The sequence below is a fragment of the Panulirus ornatus genome, chromosome 22 (genome assembly GCF_036320965.1).
Source record: "Panulirus ornatus isolate Po-2019 chromosome 22, ASM3632096v1, whole genome shotgun sequence".
NCBI lineage: Eukaryota > Metazoa > Arthropoda > Malacostraca > Decapoda > Palinuridae > Panulirus > Panulirus ornatus.
Window position 1 is genome coordinate 4,837,561 of NC_092245.1, and position 13,896 is coordinate 4,851,456.

At 40.8% G+C, this 13,896-nt stretch overlaps 1 protein-coding gene across 5 annotated transcripts in view; it reads left to right on the forward strand.

Moving 5' to 3' along the window:
• The window catches only part of LOC139756506 (uncharacterized), a 202,044-nt gene that overhangs the window by 136,371 nt on the left and 51,777 nt on the right, over positions 1 to 13,896 (forward strand). For 2 of the 5 annotated variants that reach the window (XR_011714370.1, XR_011714364.1), the window contains exon 5: positions 1,585 to 1,768. The exons of 2 other annotated variants lie outside the window; for them this stretch is intronic. The gene's annotated coding sequence lies outside the window, so the exon portion shown is untranslated. Of the gene's footprint in view, positions 1 to 1,584; positions 1,769 to 13,896 lie in introns of those variants that run through there. One more of the 5 variants, XR_011714365.1, reaches the window with a different exon arrangement.

Genomic DNA, 13,896 nt, shown 5'->3' on the forward strand with positions numbered 1-13,896 from the left:
AAAGTAACTGTGAATTAAAACAGGGTTATTGGGTTTAGCAGGGTAGAGAGACAGGTTAGTTAGAATGATTGTGACTGCTGCATGGCAGCAAATGGAATTTTGGAAGTTGAAGTGAGTCCTTGGATAGGTGAGGGGGAAAAGGTTCTAGGAGCATTGAAGAATGTGTTGAAGGAGAGGTCATTATCTGGGAGGTCAAAATGGGTATGTTTAAAGATTTTTTTTTTTTTTTTTTTTTTCATACTATTCGCCATTTCCCGCGATAGCGAGGTAGCGTTAAGAACAGAGGACTGGGCCTTTGAGGGAATATCCTCACCTGGCCCCTTCTCTGTTCCTTCTTTGGAAAAATTAAAAAAAAAAATGAGAGGGGAGGATTTCCCGCCCCCTGCTCCCTTCCCTTTTAGTCGCCTTCTACGACACGTTGGGAATACGTGGGAAGTATTCTTTCTCCCCTATCCCCAGGGATATGTTAGTCATTACAATTTTGTTTGGATACGAGGCATGAGCAATAGGTGAGGGTGTGGGGAGGAGAGTAGAAGTGTTGGAAATGAAATGTATTCGAGTAAGAAATAAAAGTGTACATGAGAGGTGTGGTAATGAAAAGGGTGTGGTTGAGAGAGCTGAAGAGGGTATGAGCGACAATTGTTTGGACATGTGGAAAAAATGAGAGGCGAGGATGACAAAGAATATGTATGTGTCAGAAGTGGAGGGGACAAGAAGTGGGAGACCAGTTTGGAAATGGAAGGATGAAGGGAAAAAGATTTGAGTGATTGGTACCTGAACATGCATGAATGTGGAAGGCATGCATGGGATAGAATGAATTGGAATGATGTGATATACAGGGGTTGACATGCTGTCAGTGAGTTGAACTAGGGCATGTGATGCCACTAGAGGAAACCATGGAAAGGTCTGTGGAGCTTGGTAGTGAATAGGGAGCTGTGGTTCAGTACATTGCACGTGACAGCTGAAGAATGGTTGTAAGCGAAAGTGGCCTTTTTTCTTCTGTTCCTGGTGCTACCTGTCTATACAGGAAATGGTGATCAAGTATGAAAAAAAAGTAATGATGATAAACATAATTGTTTCCATCGTCAACCAATGCCAGCTGGGGAAGTTTGAATTAATTGGTTTAGGAAATCATATTCAGACAATTATCCCTGAGAACAGAGGAAAAAGAATATGACCCACATTTCTCTCGTGTACAACAGAAGGCAAGAGAATGCTTCCATGTATCTCATACGTGTTGTGGAGTGTAACTAATAGGGACAGTAAGACCGTAGGGGATTTCCTAGAAATCCTCCCCTTGTTTATTATTTCTTTTAAAAGTGTGAAGAGAACAAGGAACAGAAGAAGGATCTGAAGGCTCATTCCTTGATGCTTCTCCCTAATGGGGGTGAGGCAAAGATTTAAAGAAAAGAGTATGTTTTATTTTTTTGAGAAAGGTATAAAATCTTAAATTTATCCTGATTGTGTAAGCATTTGTTTCACGCAACCCACTATTCAACACACAGTCTTTAGAATATCCTTGAGTTATGCAAGAGGTACATGAAGGTATTGATATCTAAAGGAACAGCTTTTTATGGCTTTCAGGGAAAAAAGAAAAGGTTACCCAAAGTGAAAGCTGTTCATGCAGCAGACAGAGAGGAGGGAGAGTGTACAGACACAGACGAAGAAGTACAAGAAAGGGATGAGCTGGTGGTAGACAATGAGGAAGAAGTAGTTTCAGAGTTAGATGAAGAGGATGGGATTTCGGAAGAATGTAATGAAAAAGAAGGTAGGAGGTTTATCACTGTAGTTTGTAAGTAGGTTATGGCATAGTATTTACAAATAGCTTCTCTGTAAAAGTAAATTTGGTATGTATGTTCAGCACTGACCATAAAAGACCTGATTTTGTAGACATCATTGAAACTACTGTTTTTTTCACTTAATTAATGGAGGCAAGTGTGAGAACATAGAAATTGTGAGATGTGCATTGGAACAGAGGAGAGATTCACATATTTTTTTTCAAGTTCATTCTTTACTTCTTTCAATGAAAATTCAGCATGATTAAGATACCCTAAACTTTACTTTCACCTGCTGGCTTCATCAACTATTAACTCACCATGTCCTTCTCCAAAACCATTATGCTACTCCTTTCCATATAGCATTTCAGGGAGGTATATGTAAGTAAACTTCTTCATTGTTAGTAGACATTTGAGAAACAAATTTCCTTATGTAAAGAGAGCCTTATTAGCATCAGAAGACCATTATTTCATTGTGGGATTCAACTCTCAATGAATCCCCATAATAAGATGTATCCATGGGGATTCACCACTCGCCCCATTTATCCATAATAAAGCATTTGAGGCAAATACATGCTTATTCACAGTCTTCAATGGCCATACAGCACCATACAAGATGGTGATGTGGCACAAGCCATTACCCTCATTTGTTCATTTCCACTTGCTCATAGGCAGTGATCAGACCTACTGACCACTACTTGATGTCAATTTGTGGCATTTTCACCTCTTTTTCTGGCCTTGAAAGATATGGTGTGGGGGACTAGGTTGTGCTGGATGCTAAAGCTGATAAAATTCTTTGGACAGACTTACCCCTTTGCAGTTCTTGTGGGTTTGAGGATCAGGAAGAAGTGGAAGTATGGTGTAAGGAAGAATGGAGAGGTAAAAGTTTTGCAGAGAGAGAAAATGAATCAGAAAGAATGGAAGGAGGAGTATGAAAGAAGGGTATCCAAAAGTTAAGATGCAATTGCAGTAAACATAGGGATGAAGTCATGTATGAATGAGATGTTTAAAATGTTTACAGAAAGACTGTTAAAGTTATAGACAGGTTGCATGGTGGACGGATGAGATTTAGAAATGTTACAAAATAGATGAAAAAGGCATGTGGTAGATAACTTGAGAAGAATTTACCACTGGAAGTTCAATCAAAGGAGGAAGTATGAATGTAAGATATGTAAGCAGAATGTAAAGAAGCTGAGGGAGAAGCAGGTAAAGAGTAGATGGGTATTTTAGAAATTAAGTTTAAAGTATAGGAAAAGTGAGAAATTGTACTGCAAGGGTGTGAAAAAGGAAAGAGGTTCATGTTAGAATGGAAGTGTTAATGTGAGAAGTAAGGAAGGGGAAAGAAGGTAAGGCATCAGTTGTTACATGCATAAGTATGGAGGGTGGAAGGAAAAGGATACAAGTCCAGGGATTTACAGCTGGATGTGAATTAAAAAGGGCAATAATAAGGTTTAAGGTAAGGAAGGCACCTGGAGTTGGTGGGATCATGGCTGCAGTGTTGAAGCATGGAGGAAAACGTTTGATAGAGTGGATGCCTTTGATATGTAATTCAGCTTGGAAACAAAAGGTTTTGCCTGAGGATTGGATGAAAGCTGTTATTGTTCCTTCACTCAAAAGGAAAGCTGCTAAAGATTAATTTATTTCATAATTGATCACTGTTCCTCACATTAGCTAGGTAGTGCTAGGAGCAGATGAAGAAAGGCCACATCCTTTACATCCATTCTTGATCTGTCATGTGTAATAAAACAAACCCACAGCTTCCATTATCCACAACCAGTCCTCATAGAACTTTCCATGGTTTACCCTAGACACTGTACATGTTCTGTTTCTGTCCATAGACAGCTTGTTGATCCCAGTGTACCTTATTGTTGCAGTTGATTCTATCCTGTGCATGCCTTTCACCTTCCTGCATATTCAAACTCCATTCACTCAAAATCTCTTTTACTCCATCCTTCCATCTCCAGCTTGATCTCATTTCTTCCACTTCTGACACATACGTCCTCTTTGTCAACCTTTTCTCTCATTCTGTCCATATGTCCAAACCACTTCAACATACCTTCTGCTCTCTCAACCACACTCTTTTTATTTCCACGCATCTCTCTTACCCTTTCATTACTTACCACCTGATACCACAAATTGTCTCTGACATTTCATTTCCTACCCCCCCCCCCCCCTCTTGCCTTATCTGTAACCCATATCTTGCATCCATATGATATTGTTGGGACTACTATTCTTTCAAACAAGTTCATTTTTGCCCTCCCAGATTATTTCTCTTTACACACATTCTTCAGCGATTCCAGGATCTTCACCCCCTTCCCCACCCTATGGCTCACTTCCACATCCATGGTTCCATTCACTGCCATGTCCTCTCCCAGATATCTAAAATACTTCACTCCCTCCATTTTTCTCCACTCAAACTCATATCACAACTAACCTCTTCTTCAGCCCTGCTAAACCAAATTACCTTGCTTTTATTCACATTCGCTCTTAACTTCTTTCACACACTCTTCCAAACTCAGTTACCAACTTCTGCAGTTTCTCAATCAAATCTGCCACAAGGGTCATATCAAGCAACAACCAACTCACTTCCCAGTCCCTCTCACCCCCCCACAGACTGTTTACCCACCCTTCTCTCCAAGACTCACATTTACCTCCCTTACCAATTATTCCCCCATATCTGTAACAGTTATTGAGGAGTAATTCTATTAAGTATACCAGGGAAAGTGTATGCAAGAGTGTTGATTAATATAGTGATGGAAGTGACTCGGTGCAGAATAAGTGAGGAGCAAGGGTATGTTAGGAAAAGTTAGGGGATGTGTCTGTCTGACTTTTATAGTGAAAATGATTGCGGAAAAGTTGCAAAATGTAAGAATTTGTATGTAGCTTAATGGATCTGGAGAAAAAGTATGACAGAGTTGAATGAAATGCTTTATGGAATGTCTTAAGGATTTGGATGGTGTGAAAGCCTTCTGTAGAGTAACAGATGCATATGTAAGAGTGGATGGGGTTGAGTAAAAGTTTCAGTTTATACGTAGGTGTGAGGCATGGATGTTTGATTTCACCAAGGCATTTTAACATGTATATGAAAGAAGAAGGGTTATACGTTGCGGGAATGCTAATAAGTTTCGAAGTGGTAGAGTGGGGAAAGCCAATATTAGGTGGTTTGCAGATGTGAAAAATAGAAGATGTAGTAGTTTAGACAAGGAACCATGGATGTTTTGGCATGAGTGAAAGAACTCCACAGGGGTAAAAGCGGGAGTACGAGTGGGTGTGGAAATGCTGGGGCATGAAGGTCAGGGATTAAGGAGACTGCCATAGCATAGATGGGATTTAAGCAATCATCAGAAAATAGAGATTGTGGGCTTTGTGATGAGAAGTTGTAATGAAAGTTAATTAATCTCGATTGATATGGAGTTATAAATTGAAAGGATAAAGGTAAGAAATTATTTGGAATGCTTATTATGCACCGCAAGAAAACAGACGAGAAGACAAGTGATATTTAACAATGAGTGTGTTAGCGGTTTTGATGCACGAGACCGGGTTATAGTGATGGGTGATTTGAATGCAAAGGTGAGTAATGTGGCAGTTGAGGGAATAATGGGTATGCATGGGGTGTTCAGTGTTGTAAATGGAAATGGTGAAGAGCTTGTAGATTTATGTGCTGAAAAAGGACTGATGATTGGGAATACCTGGTTTAAAAAGCGAGATATACATAAGTATACTTATGTAAGTAGGAGAGATGGCCAGAGAGCGTTATTGGATTACGTGTTAATTGACAGGCGTGCGAAAGAGAGACTTTTGGATGTCAATGTGCTGAGAGGTGCAACTGGAGGGATGTCTGATCATTATCTTGTGGAGGCTAAGGTGAAGATTAGTATGGGTTTTCAGAAAAGAAGAGTGAATGTTGGGGTGAAGAAGGTGGTGAGAGTAAGTGAGCTTGGGAAGGAGACCTGTGTGAAGAAGTATCAGGAGAGACTGTGTACAGAATGGAAAAAGGTGAGAACAATGGAAGTAAGGGGAGTGGGGGAGGAATGGGATGTATTTAGGGAATCAGTGATGGATTGCGCAAAAGATGCTTGTGGCATGAGAAGAGTGGGAGGTGGGCTGTTTAGAAAGGGTAGTGAGTGGTGGGATGAAGAAGTAAGAGTATTAGTGAAAGAGAAGAGAGAGGCATTTGGACGATTTTTGCAGGGAAAAAATGCAATTGAGTGGGAGAAGTATAAAAGAAAGAGACAGGAGGTCAAGAGAAAGGTGCAAGAGGTGAAAAAAAGGGCAAATGAGAGTTGGGGTGAGAGACTATCAGTAAATTTTAGGGAGAATAAAAAGATGTTCTGGAAGGAGGTAAATAGGGTGCGTAAGACAAGGGAGCAAATGGGAACTTCAGTGAAGGGCGTAAATGGGGAGGTGATAACAAGTAGTGGTGATGTGAGAAGGAGATGGAATGAGTATTTTGAAGGTTTGTTGAATGTGTCTGATGACAGAGTGGCAGATATAGGGTGTTTTGGTCGAGGTGGTGTGCAAAGTGAGAGGGTTAGGGAAAATGATTTGGTAAACAGAGAAGAGGTAGTAGAAGCTTTGCGGAAGATGAAAGCCGGCAAGGCAGCAGGTTTGGATGGTATTGCAGTGGAATTTATTAAAAAAGGGGGTGACTGTATTGTTGACTGGTTGGTAAGGTTATTTAATGTATGTATGACTCATGGTGAGGTGCCTGAGGATTGGCGGAATGCGTGCATAGTGCCATTGTACAAAGGCAAAGGGGATAAGAGTGAGTGCTCAAATTACAGAGGTATAAGTTTGTTGAGTATTCCTGGTAAATTATATGGGAGGGTATTGATTGAGAGGGTGAAGGCATGTACAGAGCATCAGATTGGGGAAGAGCAGTGTGGTTTCAGAAGTGGTAGAGGTTGTGTGGATCAGGTGTTTGCTTTGAAGAATGTATGTGAGAAATACTTAGAAAAGCAAATGGATTTGTATGTAGCATTTATGGATCTGGAGAAGGCATATGATAGAGTTGATAGAGATGCTCTGTGGAAGGTATTAAGAATATATGGTGTGGGAGGCAAGTTGTTAGAAGCAGTGAAAAGTTTTTATCGAGGATGTAAGGCATGTGTACGTGTAGGAAGAGAGGAAAGTGATTGGTTCTCAGTGAATGTAGGTTTGCGGCAGGGGTGTGTGATGTCTCCATGGTTGTTTAATTTGTTTATGGATGGGGTTGTTAGGGAGGTAAATGCAAGAGTCTTGGAAAGAGGGGCAAGTATGAAGTCTGTTGGGGATGAGAGAGCTTGGGAAGTGAGTCAGTTGTTGTTCGCTGATATTACAGCGCTGGTGGCGGATTCATGTGAGAAACTGCAGAAGCTGGTGACGGAGTTTGGTAAAGTGTGTGGAAGAAGAAAGTTAAGAGTAAATGTGAATAAGAGCAAGGTTATTAGGTACAGTAGGGTTGAGGGTCAGGTCAATTGGGAGGTGAGTTTGAATGGAGAAAAACTGGAGGAAGTGAAGTGTTTTAGATATCTGGGAGTGATTCTGTCAGCGGATGGAACCATGGAAGCGGAAGTGGATCATAGGGTGGGGGAGGGGGCAAAAATTTTGGGAGCCTTGAAAAATGTGTGGAAGTCGAGAACATTATCCCGGAAAGCAAAAATGGGTATGTTTGAAGGAATAGTAGTTCCAACAATGTTGTATGGTTGCGAGGCGTGGGCTATGGATAGAGTTGTGCGCAGGAGGATGGATGTGCTGGAAATGAGATGTTTGAGGACAATGTGTGGTGTGAGGTGGTTTGATCGAGTAAGTAACGTAAGGGTAAGAGAGATGTGTGGAAATAAAAAGAGCGTGGTTGAGAGAGCAGAAGAGGGTGTTTTGAAATGGTTTGGGCACTGGAGAGAATGAGTGAGGAAAGATTGACCAAGAGGATATATGTGTCGGAGGTGGAGGGAACGAGGAGAAGAGGGAGACCAAATTGGAGGTGGAAAGATGGAGTGAAAAGGATTTTGTGTGATCGGGGCCTGAACATGCAGGAGGGTGAAAGGAGGGCAAGGAATAGAGTGAATTGGAGCGATGTGGTATACAGGGGTTGACGTGCTGTCAGTGGATTGAATCAAGGCATGTGAAGCGTCCGGGGTAAACCATGGAAAGCTGTGTAGGTATGTATATTTGCGTGTGTGGACGTGTGTATGTACATGTGTATGGGGGGGTTGGGCCATTTCTTTCGTCTTGTTTCCTTGCGCTACCTCGCAAATGCGGGAGACAGCGACAAAGTATAATAAAAAAAAAAAATTTTAACATGTATATGGATGGAGTAATAAGAGAGATGAAAGCAAACCTGTGAAAAAGGGTGCACAAATGGAGTGTGGTGGAGAGTTATGGTGGTTAGTGACAAGTTTGTTTGTGGATTATACTCTTTTGTTTGCTGAGACAGAAGAGGAGTTGCAGTAGGTTGTAAGTGTGATTTATAATATGTGTAAGCATAGGTTATAAAAAGTAAATGCAAGTAAGGTAATGATGTTTGAAGTGAAAGACAGTGAATGTATAGATATTGTATAGCCCTTTAAAGTGAAAGAAGAAAGCTTAATAAACTGTGTTTTAAATATGATGGGAAGAAAGACTGGAAGAGGTGAGAGAATTTGTGTGTTCAGGAGCTAGTGTAAGTATGGAAGTGAAGAGAGGATTAAGGGACAGAATGGTCCTCCTGACCCTGGCCTATGCAGCCAAAATATGGACATAGAATGAGTCGCAGAGATCAAGAATCATGGCTGTGGAAATGAGCTGTTTGAGAGGAGTATGTGGTGTGACTAGAAGGAATGAAGAAAGAAGTGAAGGGGTTTATGAAAAACTTGGTATAGCAGGGAATGCAATGGGAATAAGTTGTGGAGTGGTAGAGTGGGTGAAATGCAATACTTTAAGGTGGTTTGGGCAGTTGGAAAGAATAGAAGATGTGGAGTTTACTACAAGGGTACATGATGATACGATTGAAGGGGTTGGCATGAGAGAGAGACCTCCTGTGACATGGGGAAATAGCTTGGAAGAGTACTGGAGGGAGAGAAATGATGGAAGAATGCATGGGAGGCATGCAAGGACAGGGATAAAAGGAGACCTTTGCCATAGCTACCCCCTTAATGGGTTTTCCTTTCTTAGAGAGAATTGGCATCAGAAAGATAGAAAGATAAAGTAGGGCTTTGTGATGAGGCAAGTTGATAACTTGAAAATTTCATGTTAATTTGAAATGCATTATTGAGTATGATGAGTTTTGATGGAAATATAGGATTAAGGACTAAAGGTAAAGAAATATACGAAAAGAATGCTTATTAACTTTTGAACCACCAAAAAACAGACAGAACGTATTCTATATAGAATGATATTTAACAAAAGCTTACAAGAATGTATGGTGGTGGTAATTTTATATGATAGTGAATTGGGTTGGAATGTAGCAAGGAGGAGGGAGGGACATGAGGGTGTTCTGTTACACCCTGAAATACCTGATTTATTTGTTTCAAAGGAGGGTGGAGAAATTTGCTTAGGACTTTTGAAAAAGATAGCCAGTTGTAGCTCAGTGGCATGTCTTTCTTCTGTACAAAGCTTCTTGTGGTTTCATGAAACAATCTCTCTTGGTAATGAATAGGAGTAAATGTCATGTGTGTGACATATGTGTTGCCTCAAATGGTTAGTGTTTTGCTCAGTTGGAGAGACTGTCCATTCAAGGTACTTGGAGGATGTGAGGTGGATTCATGCTTGTCTGGTGTTACAAGAGTGATTGAAAACTTCATTAAAGATGAAGACATAGGTGAGCCATTGTTCTATTTGTGTAATGTAGTGCTGCACGGTTGATACTGTTAATGTGATGTTATGATGTGATTTGATTGAGAGGTAGTCTGCATATGAAAGGACCTTTATATTGAAATTTACCTGAGGTAGTTGGAGATATTGTTGGAAGAGATTGAAGAAAGTTGGAAAAAAAATGCTCCTTAGGGAACTTTATTATTATTATAGAGTTTAAGTGTTACAGAGGCAAAACTATTGTGAGTGACTTTGGCATGGCAGCTGGTTATGAAATTGGCCAACCACATTTTGTTGTTGTGGAGGTTAGTGTCAAGTATTTTTTTTTGTGAGGATGTGTCAACAAATGCTTTGTTGATGTCTAGTGCCACTGATATTGCATAGGAGGCAGTTGTAGTTGGTTGAATCCATCTAGGATGTATTGTGGGACTTCAATGTATGGGTGTGGTGGTAGGATAGTAAAGTGTATGGGTCTGAAGCCATGCAGATTGAGTAAGAGTGGGATGTCTTCACTTCTCTTGTACATGTTTATTTCACAGATTTTGAATACTTAGGATAGAAGTGATATAGGGCAGTAGGAGGATAAGGAAGGAGAGTTGGCTGCTTTAGGATTGGTATTATGTTGGAAATTTTCTAGATGTTAGGGATTTCGTTTTGAAGCCAGGAGTAGTTGAAGATATCTGAAAGTGTTTGGATTGCATATAGGCTGTCATGTGTAATGGAATGAAACCACATCCAGACCCCACAAACCTTTCCATGGCTTCTTCCAACTGCTTCAAACATCCTGATTTAGTCCATTGACAGATGGACGGAACACATATAAACTCTTCTAATTACCCGATCATTTCTCTCTCTGTCAAGCTCTGTCAACCCTTCTTGCATATATTGTCCTCAAAGATTTCATTCCCATCATATTCATTCTCTTCCATATATTCTTACCTAGAGCCCATGCTTCACACCCATGAAACACCATAGGACTCTACCTTCAAACATGCCCATCTTTACCCTCCCAGATATCGACCTATCTTTCCAATCATTTTTCAGTGCTCTGAGGACCTTTGCTCCCTCTCCCATTCTGTGACTTACTTCAGCTCCTGTGGTTCCATTTGCTGCCATGTCCACTCCCAGCCTCTCATTTGCTAAACCTAATATCCTTGCCTGTATTTTTATTTACTTTCAATTTTCTCCTTTCACACACACTCCCAGACTGAGGAACCAATTTTTGTGGTGTCTCACTTGAATCTGCCACTAGAGCTTTGTCATCAGCAAACAACAACTTACTCACCTCCCTATCACTAATACCCTTGACACACTGCAGGCCCACCCTTCTCCCAAAACCCTCACATTCGCTTTCCTCACCATCCCATCCAGAAACATATTGAACTGCCATGGAGACATCAAATACTCCCACCACAGATGCACCCTCACCTGGAACCATTCACCTTCCTCCCTACATGCTCACACATATTCCATAATCTCTTTAAGAAAGGTGAAAACTCCTTACTGATTCTGATAACCTTCCACCCACATCATATATTCATAACACCTGCAAAGCATCTCATTCAGCCCAATTATATGCTCTCTTCTAATCCACAAATGCCATATACAAATCCTTCCATTTCTCTGCATATGTTTCACACAAAATTCTTCAAACCTGACACTTGATCCACTCTTTTACTCTTGAAACCACATTGTTCCTCCCTAATTTGATGCGCTGTGCAAGTTACCATTCTCTCAATCAACACTTTCCCTTATAACTTAACAGGTACACCCAGCAAACATACACCTCTGTAATTCAAATGCTCACTTTTGTCTCCCATGCCTTTATACAGTGGCACAATGCATGTATTCCACCAGTCCTCAGGCACCTCACCATGATCCATACATACATTGAAAATCCTAACTAACCAATGTAGAACACAGTCACCCTCTTTTTTAAGAAGTTCAAGTGCAATACATTCCACTCCAGTTGCCTTGTCTTATTTCATTGTACAGAAGGCTTTTACCTCTCTATCTTTTCACCAAACCACTTGCCTGACTCACTTCGCATGTCTCCCTAGCCCAGATGTTCCACATCTGTCACCCTATCATTAAACACATGCAAAACTTCTTTGAGTACTCAATCTATCTGCTCTTCACTTCCTCATTTGTTCTCTTGTTTTTCTCACACTTAACCTCTTTCCAAAATGTTTCATTAATCTCCCTGAAGTTTGCTGATCCTTGCTCACTCCATCTATCATTGCCCTCTTTTTCAGCCCCCAGTTATTTATTTTTATCTCCGTCCACTTTCTAAACTTAAACTTTGTCATTCTACCATTTACTACCCTTTCTTACATGCCCACCTCCCACCTTCTGCAAGCTACACTTTTTTCTTGTATGTGTCAGCATTACTTCCCCAAATACCTCCTATTTCTCAACAACTTCCTTAACTTCATTTGTCTCTCCTTTTGCTGTTTTGCACTCAATCTCTCTTGGTATGTCTTCACACAACTCTCTTTTGCAAGCCCTCTTATGTTTGACACCCTTGTCTCACCAATATGATTCCTCTGTTCCAAAAGCTTCCACAAATCTTCACCCTTGCCTCTTCCATCAATGTCCCACCAGCTGCCCCTTTCAGCTTATTCATATCCCAGAGTATCTCTTTTGCACTCCTTATAGTTAGTATATAATCCATTTAAACATACCTAGCATCTTTCCTATTCCACATATACTTATGTGTCTCATTTTAAACCAGATATCCCCATCACCAGTCATTTTCAGACAACTCCACAAGCTGTTCACCATTTTCATTCCCATCTTTGAATATTACTCATTGTCACATTTAAATCACCAGTCACTAATACTTGATCTCCTTTATCAAAACTACTGACATGCTCATACAGTTTACTCCCCAAACACAAGCCTCTTTTCACTGTCCTTCTCATGGCCAGGTGTATTACCTCTGATAATCACCCACTTCTTGCAATCCACTTTCATTCTTATCCACATCAGTCTTAGGCTCATGTTTACTCTCTGGCCACAATTATGATCCTAATGGCACCCACCCCCATGTACTGAAAGTGTTCCTCTGAACTTGCTCTTGTGCTTGCTTGTCTGTTCCGTTTTTGATTAAAAACCAAAATTTTTCACAATCCCACAACTCCTCTCTTGGCAGAAGTGCTATTCCTTCCTCAGCTTTTGCCCTCACATCCACAATAACCCCTAACTTTACTCTTAAGACATTCCTTGAGCTTTGTTTCACTTTGAGCTAGAACATCCAGGTTCCTTTCCTCAAACATACTACCAATTTCTTTCTTCTTCTCATCTTGGTTGCTTTCAAACACATTCAGACACCATAGCCTGAGCCTTTGAGGGGGATGAATACTCCTTTCTTGACTCCTTCCTCTGTTCCATCTTTGAGAAATTGAAATACAAGAATGGGAGGGTTTCATGCTCACTGTTTACCATAGTAGTGAAATAACACCAGCACAAGATAATGAAAGGCTTCATTTGCTCACATTCACATCAACTATTTACAGCCAGGCCATATAGACCTTTCTGTGGTTTTCCCTGACTGTTTCATTTGACCTGATTCAGCTCATTGACAGCATGATACCTTGTGTATACCAAATCACTACAATTCACTGTATCCCATGAATGCCTCACACATTCTTCACGTTCAGGCCCCAGACTTTCAAAAGATCATTCTCTCCATCTTTCCACATCCTCTTAAGTTTGCCCCTTCTAATTCCATCCACTTTCAACATGTGTACCCTTTTAGTCATCCTTTCTGCACTCATCCTCTCCATAAGTTTGCCCCTTTTCTTAGTTCCAGCCACTTTCAACATGTGTACCCGTTTAGTCATCATTTCTGCACTCGTCCTCTCCATGTGACCAAACCATTTCAACATACCCATCATCTCTCTCATTATAGTACACTTCTCTCTCATCCTATCATTTCTTATTCTGTCATCTCTCCCCAAATCACATATAGTCAGCAAACATTTCATTTTCAGCACAGCCACCCTCTTCCATTCTCGTACATGTAGGGTCTATGCTACACTGTAGGAAGTACTATACCATCAAACATACCCATCTTTGCCCTCACATACAGTGGCCTCTCTTTTCACCTATTTTGCAATGTGCCTAGGACTTTTGCCCCCCTCACGTGCCCTATGGCTCACTTCAGCTTCTATGGTACTTTTTGCCGTCATGTCTACTCCCAGATATCAAAAATGCCACACTTCCTCCAGGTTCTTTCCATTTAAACTTACACTCCAGCATCTCTCTCTCTCTCTCTCTCCAGTGCTGAAAACTTTATACCCTTGCCCTTATTCACATTTTCTTTCAACTTTCTCCTTTCCCACACTCT